This window comes from Salmo salar, chromosome 02 (assembly GCF_965601325.2).
Source record: "Salmo salar chromosome 02, fSalSal1, whole genome shotgun sequence".
NCBI classification, from domain to species: Eukaryota; Metazoa; Chordata; class Actinopteri; order Salmoniformes; family Salmonidae; genus Salmo; species Salmo salar.
This window is the reverse complement of record NC_138292.1, coordinates 68380001-68395088: the sequence shown is the minus strand read 5'-3', so window position 1 is coordinate 68395088 and position 15088 is coordinate 68380001. Positions and strand designations below refer to the sequence as shown.

General features: G+C 46.1%; 1 protein-coding gene across 1 annotated transcript in view; it reads right to left on the bottom strand.

Moving 5' to 3' along the window:
• LOC106590757 (protein phosphatase 1 regulatory subunit 29) overlaps window positions 1-15088 on the bottom strand; it is a 160184-nt gene that overhangs the window by 53670 nt on the left and 91426 nt on the right. Inside the window, exon 2 of the mRNA XM_045708346.2 lies at window positions 5951-6018. The gene's annotated coding sequence lies outside the window, so the exon portion shown is untranslated. The remainder of the gene's footprint in view (window positions 1-5950; window positions 6019-15088) is intronic.

The following is a 15088-nucleotide window of genomic DNA, read 5'->3' as shown; positions in this document are numbered from 1 at the left end:
ACACACACACACACACACACACACACACACACACACACACACACACACACACACACACACACACACACACACACACACACACACCCCCTGGCCCTAGCTCAGCAGTATGACAACAACTGTAATTAACAGAACTTTTCAGTTGTTCTTTTAACAAAACAACAACAACAACAGAAGTGAAAGGGTCATTGTTGCCCGTGGCAACTCAGACACTAAAACAATACGTGACCCAATTAACGAGGTCATCGCTGTCTTCTTGGTGTGAGGGATTCTGGGTATGGTCTCAGGTAATGGACACATGCGCATGCGAACACTCACAGTTGGATACTGGTATGGCCTGTGGTAAGGGCCAGAGCAGTACAGTACTGTTTGTTTGTTTCCCACTGTTCGCACGCAGAACTGAACATTCACAGGAAAACACAGTGAATCCTTCAAATAATTCATAAAAAAAATGGGTGGCTATTGGAGGCCCAGGAATGTGATCCTTGGGGCCAAAACTGGCCAGCAGACCGCTAGTTGCAGAGCAATCTTATAGATATAAGAAGATCGGCCAGTCAATCAACATGTCAAAGGTTGAATTAAATATCAATATTTTATCATCAGAAGATGACTAGAAAATAGTAATGAGCTCATCAAGAGCCGGATAAGCCAAGATTGATTGGCCTCTATAAGCCGATTATGTCACTGTAAGTCAAGTCTTATTGGGTCAAATATACCCTGTGTGCCAATCAGCATCTAAGACGTTGTTTGTCATATTTGTATTTGGTACCAGGGTTGGGATCAATTCAAAAAGTAAAGTAAAGTTAATAGTTGTTAAAAAGTGCATCTATTGTCAATGACTTCTCAATAAACTGAAAAGAAGAAACAATTTAAAATGTTTTTCAATGTATTCATGTGAAATTTAAATCACTTCCTGAAATGACTAACTTCAATTAGAAATGACCCCACCCTGTTTGGTACATATAGGCAACGGCCCAGAGGTCCAAATACTCCAGTGAGGAAAACATAGCTCAAAACAGTTTTTCTCTTTACGAATGTACATCCAGCCAGTCTCAAACCCTACTGCATCAAAACTGCATTAAAACCTTATAAAGACAAGAGCGTGTTATCAGCCTATTCCAAAGACTACAGCTACGTCCCAAATGGCACTCTATTCCCTTACATAGTGGCATATGGGTCCTGCTCAAATGTAATGCACTAATATAGGGAAGAGGGAGCCATTTGGGATGCACCCTATAAGTCTCTATACACCTGGGGTGTCTCTGGGAGGCCAAGTTTTCAGGCTAAGAGAGAAGAAAAGGCGGTTTCTCAGTAATGTATTATTGTGTAACTGCATTTCATGGGGAACGGCTAGCTTTTGATTCAAAGTCTCTCTTTCCCGGTTATAATTGATGCTAATGCATGTTGTGTTGTCTGGGTGCCTCTGGACTTAGCTACACCTCTTTAGAAGTACATCTCTCTCACTTCCCTCTCACTTCTTTTCTTTCTCCACTACCTCTCCATGTTTCTATCTCTCCGACACTCTGTTCACCTGTGTTTCTTGCCCGCTCTCTCTCCCTCTCTCTACCTCTCTCTCTCACCTTCTCTATATTTCACCAACTCTCTCTCTCACCCCCTCATTCTGTTACAGACCTGTGTTTAATAGCCTAGTCCTGTCTGTCTCAAGGTGCATTGAATCTCTATAGAGTGCTGCAGCACCGGGAAATGGTACATGTGTTTCCCTCCCTCCATATCCCTCTCTCGCCATCTCCCCCTCTTTCTCTCTCCTTCTCTCCCACTCGCTTTCCCAATGTTTTTAAGTTCTCTGGTGTCACGTCCTGACCATAGTAAGAGGTTATTTTCTATGGTAGAGCAGGTCAGGGCGTGTCAGGGGGTGTTTTGTGTTTTTCTATGTTTTGTATTTCTATGTTTAAGTTCTAGTTTTTCTATTTCTATGTTGTTTTTTGGGGGGTTGATCTCCAATTGGAGGCAGCTGGTCCTCGTTGTCTCTAATTGGAGATCATATTTCAGTAGGGTTTTTCTTCCTGGAATTTGTGTGTTATTATACACTGCTCAAAAAAATAAATGGAACACTTAAACAACACAATGTAACTCCAAGTCAATCACACTTCTGTGAAATCAAACTGTACACTTAGGAAGCAACACTGATTGACAATAAATTTCACATGCTGTTGTGCAAATGGAATAGACAACAGGTGGAAATTATAGGCAATTAGCAAGACACCCCCAATAAAGGAGTGGTTCTGCAGGTGGGGACCACAGACCACTTCTCAGTTCCTATGCTTCCTGGCTGATGTTTTGGTCACTTTTGAATGCTGGCGGTGCTTTCACTCTAGTGGTAGCATGAGATGGAGTCTACAACCCACACAAGTGGCTCAGGTAGTGCAGCTCATCCAGGATGGCACATCAACGTGAGCTGTGGCAAGAAGGTTTGCTGTGTCTGTCAGCGTAGTGTCCAAAGCATGGAGGCGCTACCAGAAGACAGGCCAGTACATCAGGAGACGTGGAGGAGGCCGTAGGAGGGCAACAACCCAGCAGCAGGACCGCTACCTCCGCCTTTGTGCAAGGAGGAGCAGGAGAAGCACTGCCAGAGCCCTGCAAAATGACCTCCAGCAGGCCACAAATGTGCATGTGTCTGCTCAAACGGTCAGAAACAGACTCCATGAGGGTGGTGTGAGGGCCCGACGTCCACAGGTGGGGGTTGTGCTTACAGCCCAACACCGTGCAGGACGTTTGGCATTTGCCAGAGAACACCAAGATTGGCAAATTCGCCACTGGCGCCCTGTGCTTTTCACAGATGAAAGCAGGTTCACACTGAGCACGTGACAGACGTGACAGAGTCTGGAGACGCCGTGGAGAACGTTCTGCTGCCTGCAACATCCTCCAGCATGACCGGTTTGGCGGTGGGTCAGTCATGGTGTAGGGTGGCATTTCTTTGGGGGGCCGCACAGCGCTCCATGTGCTCGCTAGAGGTAGCCTGACTGCCATTAGGTACCGAGATGAGATCCTCAGACCCCTTGTGAGACCATATGCTGGTGCAGTTGGCCCTGGGTTCCTCCTAATGCAAGACAATGCTAGACCTCATGTGGCTGGAGTGTGTCAGCAGTTCCTGCAAGAGGAAGGCATTGATGCAATGGACTGGCCCGCCCGTTCCCCAGACCTGAATCCAATTGAGCACATCTGGGACATCATGTCTCGCTCCATCCACCAACGCCACGTTGCACCACAGACTGTCCAGGAGTTGGCGGATGCTTTAGTCCAGGTCTGGGAGGAGATCCCTCAGGAGACCATCCGCCACCTCATCAGGAGCATGCCCAGGCGTTGTAGGGAGGTCATACAGGCACGTGGAGGCCACACACACTACTGAGCCTCATTTTGACTTGTTTTAAGGACATTACATCAGAGTTGGATCAGCCTGTAGTGTGGTTTTCCACTTTAATTTTGAGTGTGACTCCAAATCCAGACCTCCATGGGTTGATAAATTGGATTTCCATTGATTATTTTTGTGTGATTTTGTTGTCAGCACATTCAACTATGTAAAGAAAAAAGTATTTAATAAGATTATTTCTTTCATTCAGATCTAGGATGTGTTGTTTAAGTGTTCCCTTTATTTTTTTGAGCACTATATTTTGAGTAGTGCTTGTTTCTCTCTGCGTCACGGTTTGTTTTGTCAAATCAGTTATTTATGTATTGCAAAGTTTCACGGATTAAATAAAATGTGGAACTACAACCACGCTGCACTTTGGTCTGCTCCTTTCGACAGCCGTGACATCTGGGGCAACAACATTTCAGGCCCCTGTGTACCAATCCATTCAACAAGAGAGAAGGAGAAGATGAAAAAAGGAACAAGAGAAGTGCTGAAAAATCTACCTACATCCACAGTGCTGTACATCCACCTACATCCACAGTGCTGTACCTCCACCTACATACAGTGCTGTACCTCCACCTACATTCACAGTGCTGTACCTCCACCTACATACACAGTGCTGTACCTCCACCTACATCCACAGTGCTGTACATCCACCTACATCCACAGTGCTGTACCTCCACCTACATACAGTGCTGTACCTCCACCTACATTCACAGTGCTGTACCTCCACCTACATACACAGTGCTGTACCTCCACCTACATACACAGTGCTGTACCTCCACCTACATACACAGTGCTGTACCTCCACCTACATTCACAGTGCTGTACATCCACCTACATCCACAGTGCTGTACCTCCACCTACATCCACAGTGCTGTACCTCCACATACATCCACAGGGCTGTACCTCCACCTACATCCACAGTGCTGTACCTCCACCTACATCCACAGTGCTGTACCTCCACCTACATACACAGTGCTGTACCTCCACCTACATTCACAGTGCTGTACATCCACCTACAGTGCTGTACCTCCACCTACATCCACAGTGCTGTACCTCCATCTACATCCACAGTGCTGTACCTCCACCTACATCCACAGTGCTGTACCTCCACCTACATCCACAGTGCTGTACCTCCACCTACATCCACAGTGCTGTACCTCCACCTACATCCACAGTGCTGTACCTCCACCTACATCTGCAGTGCTGTACCTCCACCTACAAAAACAGTGCTGTACATCCACCTACATACACAGTATACCTCAGAATGCTCTCATAAACTCACAGACAAGACATGTAAAACGTCCCAAATGGCCCCCTATAGAAGCCACTAGTTTTGACCAGAACCCTATATAAGCCACTAGTTTTGACCAGAGCCCTATAGAAGCCATTAGTTTTGACCAGAGCCCTATAGAAGCCACTAGTTTTGACCTGAACCCTATAGAAGCCACTAGTTTTGACCAGAACCCTATATAAGCCACTAGTTTTGACCAGAACCCTATAGAAGCCACTAGTTTTGACCAGAGCCCTATTTAAGCCACTAGTTTTGACCAGAGCCCTATAGAAGCCACTAGTTTTGACCAGAACCCTATAGAAGCCACTAGTTTTGACCAGAACCCTATATAAGCCACTAGTTTTGACCAGAGCCCTATAGAAGCCACTAGTTTTGACCAGAACCCTATAGAAGCCACTAGTTTTGACCAGAACCCTATAGAAGCCACTAGTTTTGACAGGAACCCTATAGAAGCCACTAGTTTTGACCAGAACCCTATAGAAGCCACTAGTTTTGACCAGAACCCTATATAAGCCACTAGTTTTGACCAGAGCCCTATAGAAGCCACTAGTTTTGACCAGAACCCTATAGAAGCCACTAGTTTTGACCAGAACCCTATAGAAGCCACTAGTTTTGACAGGAACCCTATAGAAGCCACTAGTTTTGACCAGAACCCTATAGAAGCCACTAGTTTTGACCAGAACCCTATATTTGCTCCTTAGTGATAATCTACTAATCAATTAACCGGTTAGGACTGTGTAGTGTGTTTATAGTAAAACCTGGTTTACTATACAATGTTCTACCTTGTTCATACCAATATCTGAAGTAAATCATGAATGATGGTATATTGTTTAGAGCAAAGAGTAATCATAGCTGCACATTTCAAAAGTATTGGGACGCTTTCACACTATAATAAATATGTGTGTGTGTGTGTGTGTGTGTGTGTGGCTTGACATTCCTCTGGGACTGGATTCAAACATGCACACACACACTGGCTTCTCTCTCTCTCTTCCACTCTTCCTCTCCTACCAATTTCTCCCACCACTTCCTCCCCCTCTCCACATTTGGAGAGGGGGAGGAAGGATGGGGGAGGATTTCTAGGCGAGTTCCCCACTCCTGTCGCTCCAGCAGAGAAGTGGCCCAGCACTCTAACCGCTAGGCTACTTACCACCTAACTAACATGATATAGCAACAGCACACCTGCAATAGATTCAATCTGGAACACCACCTAAATGTTTTCTGCCTGGAGCTGTAAAGAGCGGTTACATCCACATATGGTAAGTACTTCAAAGGTGTAGTCTGGTACTCACAGTCTTTGCTGGTCTTTTTCCTCGTTGTCCACTTCTCTATGGCCCTGTGCTGACTGTACGGACTCTCACTGTGGGGGAGATACAAGGTCAGAAGTCAGGGCAATACAATAATACAATACAGTACAACTTTATTGTCCATTTGTTACAGCGAACAGCAGAAATGTGTCTCCTGCGTAGTTCTCCACCAGATAACACAAAACATACACACACATTGCAGTCCTCATTCCTAGATTCCTAGGTATACCTATATAGTGACTGTTCTGCATAGAGCCATATAAAGAGTATTATACCTCTATAGTGACTGTTCTGCATAGAGCCATATAAAGAGTATTATACCTCTATAGTGACTGTTCTACATTGAGCCATATAAAGAGTATTATACCTCTATAGTGACTGTTCTACATTGAGCCATATAAAGAGTATTATACCTCTATAGTGACTGTTCTGCATAGAGCCATATAAAGAGTATTTTACCTCTATAGTGACTGTTCTGCATAGAGCCATATAAAGAGTATTATACCTCTATAGTGACTGTTCTGCATAGAGCCATATAAAGAGTATTTTACCTCTATAGTGACTGTTCTGCATAGAGCCATATAAAGAGTATTTTACCTCTATAGTGACTGTTCTGCATAGAGCCATATAAAGAGTATTATACCTCTATAGTGACTGTTCTGCATAGAGCCATATAAAGACTATTATACCTCTATAGTGACTGTTCTGCATAGAGCCATATAAAGAGTATTATACCTCTATAGTGACTGCTCTACATAGAGCCATATAAAGAGTATTATACCTCTATAGTGACTGCTCTGCATAGAGCCATATAAAGAGTATTATACCTCTATAGTGACTGTTCAGCATAGAGCCATGTAAAGAGTATTTTACCTCTATAGTGACTGTTCTGCATAGAGCCATATAAAGAGTATTATACCTCTATAGTGACTGTTCTGCATAGAGCCATATAAAGAGTATTATACCTCTATAGTGACTGTTCTGCATAGAGCCATATAAAGAGTATTATACCGCTATAGTGACTGTTCTACATTGAGCCATATAAAGAGTATTATACCTCTATAGTGACTGTTCTACATTGAGCCATATAAAGAGTATTATACCTCTATAGTGACTGTTCTGCATAGAGCCATATAAAGACTATTATAGCTCTATAGTGACTGTTCTACATAGAGCCATATAAAGAGTATTATACCTCTATAGTGACTGCTCGGCATAGAGCCATATAAAGAGTATTATACCTCTATAGTGACTGTTCTGCATAGAGCCATGTAAAGAGTATTTTACCTCTATAGTGACTGTTCTGCATAGAGCCATATAAAGAGTATTATACCTCTATAGTGACTGTTCTGCATAGAGCCATATAAAGAGTATTATACCTCTATAGTGACTGTTCTGCATAGAGCCATATAAAGAGTATTATACCTCTATAGTGACTGTTCTGCATAGAGCCATATAAAGAGTATTATACCTCTATAGTGATGTGTTTCTAGTACAGTCGTACAGGAGGAGCAGGTGGGTTTCTAGTACAGTCGTACAGGAGGAACAGGTGTGTTTCTAGTACAGTCGTACAGGAGGAACAGGTGTGTTTCAGTCGTACAGGAGGAGCAGGTGTGTTTCTAGTACAGTCATACAGGAGGAGCAGGTGTGTTTCTAGTACAGTCGTACAGGAGGAGCAGGTGTGTTTCTAGTACAGTCGTACAGGAGGAACAGGTGTGTTTCTAGTACAGTCGTACAGGAGGAACAGGTGTGTTTCTAGTACAGTCGTACAGGAGGAACAGGTGTGTTTCTAGTACAGTCGTACAGAGGAGCAGGTGTGTTTCTAGTACAGTCGTACAGGAGGAACAGGTGTGTTTCTAGTACAGTCGTACAGGAGGAACAGGTGTGTTTCTAGTACAGTCGTACAGGAGGAACAGGTGTGTTTCTAGTACAGTCGTACAGGAGGAGCAGGTGTGTTTCTAGTACAGTCGTACAGAAGGAGCAGGTGGGTTTCTAGAACAGTCGTACAGAAGGAGCAGGTGGGTTTCTAGAACAGTCGTACAGGAGGAACAGGTGTGTTTCTAGTACAGTCGTACAGAGGAGCAGGTGTGTTTCTAGTACAGTCGTACAGGAGGAGCAGGTGTGTTTCTAGTACAGTCGTACAGGAGGAACAGGTGTGTTTCTAGTACAGTCGTACAGGAGGAACAGGTGTGTTTCTAGTACAGTCGTACAGGAGGAGCAGGTGTGTTTCAGTCGTACTTCCCCACTGAGACCTATTTGGACCTGTTTCACAGTCCAATTCCCAGCCCAAAGAGATTCTGTTCCACCCCCCAACCCAGTGATTTTATTTGTCACACTGGAACTTTCTCTCTCTCTCTCTCTCTCTCTCTCTCTCTCTCTCTCTCTCTCTCTCTCTCTGGTGTAGAGGGCTCTGTCCTCTGTCCTTTCTTGATTCTGTTCTTGGTCTTTTCTTTCCATTTTATTTTCTATGGTGGAAGGTTAATGCACTATTTGTTTCAGCGGTATCCACAGGTTTTTCAAAGTTAGGGTGGAAGAGGACAGAGTTAGTTTCCTGGGGTTTGGAAGGTGCGGTGTGCGCGATGGCTTCTCAGCCTAGCGCGGAGGAGACGCTGTTGATGCGGCATGGATTCAGGTGTGTTCCTGAGAATGGAGTTAAGATGGAGATGCTGTCGATACGACATGGATTCAGGTGTGTTCCTGAGAATGGAGTTAAAGTGGAGGAGGTTCTGCTCGCGGTCGGTGAACAGGTAGGAGCTGAATTTATACATTCTGCTTCCAGAATGAACAAAGCTGTGGTTATGTTCATGAAAAGAGCTAATTTGGTTGGTAGGCTAATTGCTAGTGGAATATTTGTAAGGGGTGTGTTGGTGCCAATTTCACCTCTTTCTACCCCTTCGACAATGGTGGTAGTTGCAAATTTGCCTCCGTTTATTACGGATGATCAAATCAGGAAAGAGCTGATTCGTTTTGGTAAGTTTGCTAGCGGTTTTCGTGTACTGTCAGCAGGTTTTCAGGCAGCTGCTGTTAAGCACGTTGTTTCGGTCCGGAGGCAAGTGTTTATGTTTCTGAATAACAATGAGCAACAGCTAAATGTGCAGTTTAAAGTGAGGCATGGGGAGGGGCTCTACGCAGGATTTGCCAGCACAGATAGTCTACGGTGTTTTGAGTGTGGGGATTTGGGGCATAAGAGCTTTGCGTGCCCACATAAACACCACCAAGTGTTTACCTCTTTGGGTAGGCTCGCTCAATAGAAATGGCGCCAGAGATGCGGGAAAGAGGAGTGTGTTGGGTGAATATGTAAAACAAAAAAAAGTACAGGTGTTGTTTCTGCAGGAGACACATAGTGATGTGTTGGATGAAGTCGATTGGGGGCTCTGGTGGAAAGGGGCAAGTGTGTTGAGCCATGGGACAAATCTTAGTGCAGGGGTGGTCTGTCTGTAAAAATGTGCTCCTCAAAGGAGGTGTGTAGGGGTAGGCTGCTTGTTGTTAAAGCACAAATGAACAACATGGGTTTTGTCTTTATAAATGTGTATGCGCTTAACACAGGGAGAGAGAGGGGGTTCTATTTGCTATCTTAGACAGGAACTCTCACAGGAAGTGCCTGAGGAGACGCTGGTGGTCGGCGGGGACTGGAACTGTACAATGGATTTTACGAAAGACAGAAATGGGGAAGAGCCTCATTCAGTGTAAGTGGGAATGTTAAGGGACATCGTTAATCAGTTTGACATAGTGGATGTTTGAAGAACTACATGTCTAGGAATCAGAGCAATAGGCTGTTGGGTGCTACCATTCTCCCGGTGGGGTTTTCGGATCATCACATAACCATGTTGTTGTCTATTTCACCAGGGCCCCGGCAGGCATCCTATTGGAAGTTTAATGTAAAGCTCTTAAAAGATGTCATTTTTTGCTCAGGTTTCCAGACCTTTTGGAAAGGTGGGGGCAGTGAAGAGAGGAGTATGAGTCTCTCAGTCAATGGTGGGATGTGGGGAAAGTCCAAATTCGGCTTTTCTGTCAACAGTACACAGCTCTCTCATCCTCAGAGACTAGGAGAGTATTGTGGGAACTAGAGCGGTGTATTAGCGAGATGGAGGTAGAGATGGTGGGGCAAGGCAATGTAGGCCTCCAGGATAATTTAGCTGAATTACCTAGGGACCTGGGTAGTTTATGCCAGGTTAAAGCAAAGGGAGCACTTGTAAGAGCTAGGTTCTCCATGCTCAAGGAGATGGATACTCCCAGCTCCTTCTTCTTTGGTTTGGAAAGATAGAGCGGTGAAGCCAAGGGTATGCATTGTCTACGGCTGTCTGATGGGCGGGTGACCTCTGTGGTGGGTGCGATGCGGGAGCGAACTGTGGAGTTTTATACTGAGTTGTATAGGGCAGAAGTGTGTGATCCTTTGTGTGCTCAGGTCTTGTTCACAGGACTCCCTAAGCTCTCTCTGGCACAGAGGGATGAAATGGACATTCCTCTGTTGTCCCATGAACTGGCAGTGGCAGTAACCCAGATGTCCCCTGGTCGTGCACCGGGGGTCGATGGACTCCCAGTGGAGTTTTATAAAAATATAAAAATGTGGAATAATTGGACTGGACTTTTGCGTGTTGCGAGAATGCGTCGGGGTAGGAGAGTTGCCGATGAGTTGCCGTCGGGTGGCTCTGACTCTCCTGCCCAAAAAAGGGGACTTGTATGAACTTAAGAACTGGAGGCCTGTGGCATTGCTCTGTGCGGACTACAAGATATTTTCCAAGGTCCTCTCTAACAGACTGAAGTCCCATTTGGACTCGATAGTACATAAGGACCAAACATATTGTGTACCGGGACGCTCAATCATGGACAACTTGTTCTTAATCAGGGACATGTTGGACTTGTCGAGAGGTTCTAATGTGAACGTTGGACTGGTCTCTTTAGATCAAGAGAAGGCTTTTGATAGAGTGGACCATGAGTATCTGTTTAATGTGATGTCTGTGTTTGGGTTTGGGAAGAGTTTTTTGAACTGTGTGAAGCTGTTGTATGCTGGGGCGTCATGTATGGTCAAGGTGGGAGGGGGGCTCAGTATGCCAGTCTGGGTGAGACGGGGCATTAGACAAGGACGCCCTCTATCGGGGCAGTTATATACACTAGCCATTGAACTTTTTTTGGGCCTGCTACGCAGGAGACTGCAGGGAGTGTGCTGGACAGGCATAGCAGTGTCAGCGTATGCAGATGACGTTTCTGTGATGGTCAGGGATGGGCAGGATATGTAGGCACTAGAGACTAGTCTGAAGGTGTACGAGGGAGCGTCGTCAGCTCGCAGACCTGCAACGCAACCTGGTGGATTTTTTCTGGTTGGGCCATCACTGGCTGAGGGCGGCAGTGTTGTACATGACCGTCCACGAAGGAGGACAGGGCCTGGTCGAACTGGAGAGTAGGGTGGCTGCTTTCCGGCTAAAGGCGGTGCAGAGACTGCTGTACTATACTGATGTTGGCTGGAGGGAACCAGCATGCACACTGCTGAGGAGAGCTGGTGGATTAGGGTTGGACAGGCAGCTGTTCCTCATGAGGCTGGAGAGGCTGAGTACAGGAGGTCTCTCTGGCTTTTACTCTGCAGTGCTGAGGGCCTGGCAGCTGCTAAGGCCCACACAAGAAGGGGGTGTGGAGCCTGGACTGTGGGGGGAGCAGATCTTCCACAACCCAGATATCCCTTTGAGATCGGTTCAGTCGGCCACCCTGCAGAGGCAACTGATGGCAGAGGGTTTACTAAGGCTGGGTGACCTGAGACTGCTGGGAAAGGAGGGGTAGAAAACCCCGGAAGTCCTGGCATAACAAACAGGAATAACCTCTCTTAGGCTGCTGGAGAGATTCCTGGAGGAGGTCCAGGAGGCACTGTCTGAGCCAGTAAGGGGGATGTTTGAGCGGCCAAAGGGGGAGGGGCCTCCAAGTAATCCGCCATTGCAGGTGAAGGCAGAGACCAGGGACTGGCAAGGGGTCTGGAAGATTTGTTAGATTTTAACACTCCGAGCCTGGGGGAGTTTGAAGGGGTGGGAGGTAAAGCCCTCGACAACCTCTGTGTTAAGGTGAGGAACATTAGGAGCCTAACAGGAGTGAAGGCGCATCAGTGGCAGGGGGTATGTGGGGCAGGGAGTATGGTGGGTTTTAGATGGAGGGGGCTCTACAAACACAAAGAGGTCAGGGGACCTCCAGTGGAGGGTTCTTCATGGAGCCCTGGCCACTAACAGCTGGTTGGCACGGGTTGAACCAGGAATCGGGCAGGGGTGTCCTTTCTGTGTAATGAAAGAAACTGTGATTCATGTGTTTTCTGTGTGCACCAGGTTAATTCCATTCATGTCTATGTTGGAATGTCTGTGTGAGAGGTTGGGGGGGGTTTTTACTGTTGGGGTGTTTATAATGGGATACAGGTATTCGAGCAAGGAGAAGGCCAAATGTGTTTTGTTGAATTTTCTGTTTGCTCAGGCAAAGTTATCTATTTGGCTAACAAGGAGGAACAGGGTCAAAGGTGGGGGGATAACAGACCCTTTACTATTGTTTAATTGGATGGTCTCTACACGCCTTAGGGTTGAGTTTGAGTACCATAGAATGATAAAAAGTGTGGAGATGTTTCAGGAGATATGGTGTGTTGGGGGCTGTCTGTATAGCTGGGGAAGATGTTTCAGGAGATATGGTGTGTTGGGGGGGCTGTCTGTATAGCTGGGGAAGATGTTTCAGGAGATATGGTGTGTTGGGGGGCTGTCTGTATAGCTGGGGAAGATGTTTCAGGAGATATGGTGTGTTGGGGGGCTGTCTGTATAGCTGGGGAAGATGTTTCAGGAGATATAGTGTGTTGGGGAGCTGTCTGTATAGCTGGGGAAGATGTTTCAGGAGATATGGTGTGTTGGGGGGCTGTCTGTATAGCTGGGGAAGATGTTTCAGGAGATATGGTGTGTTGGGGGGCTGTCTGTATAGCTGGGGAAGATGTTTCAGGAGATATGGTGTGTTGGGGGGCTGTCTGTATAGCTGGGGAAGATGTTTCAGGAGATATGGTGTGTTGGGGGTGCTGTCTGTATAGCTGGGGAAGATGTTTTGGATATACGGTTGTAGAAGTGGTGTGTTGTTTTGGTTATTGTGATGTGTTGTTTTGTATTGTCTGGTAGAGGGAAAGATGAGTATGGTACATGTATGTAGTACAGGGTCTGTCTGTCTGTCTGTCTGTCTGTCTGTCTGTCTGTCTGTCTGTCTGTCTGTCTGTCTGTCTGTCTGTCTGTCTGTCTGTCTGTCTGTCTGTCTGTCTGTCTGTCTGTCTGTCTGTCTGTCTGTCTGTCTGAATGTCTGAATGTCTGAATGTCTGTGTTTTTAACAGGGAGCTAGTTGGAGCTGTAGACTGACAGAGCCTGTTCTCTTCCCCCAGGCAGCTGAGCAGAGAGCAAACACACGCACATACAGAGACGCGCACACATACAGAGAGACACACAGAGAGAGAGAGAGAGAGAGACACGGAGTGGCAATCTAGGGCACAGGCTGTCTGCAGGCTCTAAAGAGAACATTAGGGAGAGAGACAACAAACAGAGAGAACGGAGGGAGAGAAAGAAAGCAAATGAACAGCAAATACTGAAAGAAAAACACCTCATCAAGCAAATGCCAGGGGGTCAGAGCAGAGGGGAAGAGAGGGCGAGGAGAGGGAGGAGAGGAGAGATGGGTGACGCCTCGTATTAGTGTAATATTTTTCTATAATTGTTCTATTCTTCTCTCTGCATTGTTGGGAAGTAAGCATTTCACTGTTAGTCTACACCTGTTGTTTATGAAGCACGTGACAAATCAAATTTTGATTTCCTTCCCTTCTTCTCCTCTCCTACACTAACCCCAATAATTCAGCTTCTCTCTTATTCCCGCCATCTATTCCTCCACCTCCCTCCATCTCTCCCCCAGAGAGATCAAGAAGCATGTCTCCAATTTGAGAGGAAGAGGGGGAGGAAAGGGAGAGAATGGAGAAGAGCAAGAAGAGGAGGACGGAGGAGAGAGAGAAGCAAACTGCAATATCTGGCAAATCCCCCCGTTCTGCTCTGCTCTCCTTGTTGTTCTGGAACGAGCGCTTCGAATTAGGTCAACAGGATGCCAACATGGGGTGAGAGGAGGGGTGTGAAGGAACGGGGGAAAACAAAAGACCTAATAAAGGGGATGAGAGAAAGAGGCATGGGGAGATAGGAAAGGGGAGAGGAGGGGTACGATGAGAGGAGAGAGAAAGACGAGAGCAAGATGAGAGAGAGAGAAAAGAGGCGGAAACGGGGAAAGGAGGGGTACGAGGAAGGGGAAGACATGAAGGAAGATTAAAAAACAAGATAGATGAAAAGGAGAAAACGGAAAGAGGAATACACTCTTAGAAAAAAGGATTCCAAAACGGTTCTTAAGCCGTCCCTATTGGATGGTTCAAGGTAGACCCATTTTTTAACCAAAAAGGTTCTTCAAAGAGTTCTCCTATGGGGACAGCCAAAGAACCCTTTCAGGTTCTAGATAGCACCTTCTTTTTCTAAGAGTGTAGGGTAAGGAGGGGTTCGTTGAGAAGAGGAGGTACGTGAGCAAGAGATAAAGAAGGTAAGAATGAAAGAGAAAGAGGGAGATCCGGAAAGGAGGATCATTTTGATGTGGAGGTCAAATTAGCTCTGATTGCCACCAGCTGTGTTTCACTTCAGAGTCCGAGGGGAGGGGCCAGATGAGAGCGAATAATCATTCTTATGCCTCTCAGGCTGTCAGTGATAATCTCTCGTGGACAGACGCACACGTTAAGTAAATTGTATCGTAGCGTCTGACAACAGACTGTGGGATGCCACCAATAACAAGGAACTTTGTTTCCGGTGCCCTGATTTGTCGTCACTGATCATTTGGACAAATCATGATTTGGCAGATGATCGCATGTTTCGAATTTCGAAAGAGGAGGGGACTGGCCCAGAGACTTTTCCAAAACTGTCTGAGAGTTTTCGGCTTGGGGGGACTTCACTAGTCTCATTAGGATCTTTTCTCATAGATCTCCCACCAAGATTTTAGTTTTCCGAGATTCCTCTCCGACTCTCAGTGCTAACAGCTATCAGCCAGGCAGTAGAAAACTAAGACAATTTATATACAGTCTAGTAGCTCCCTCCAAACTAATTGCTATTCAATTCT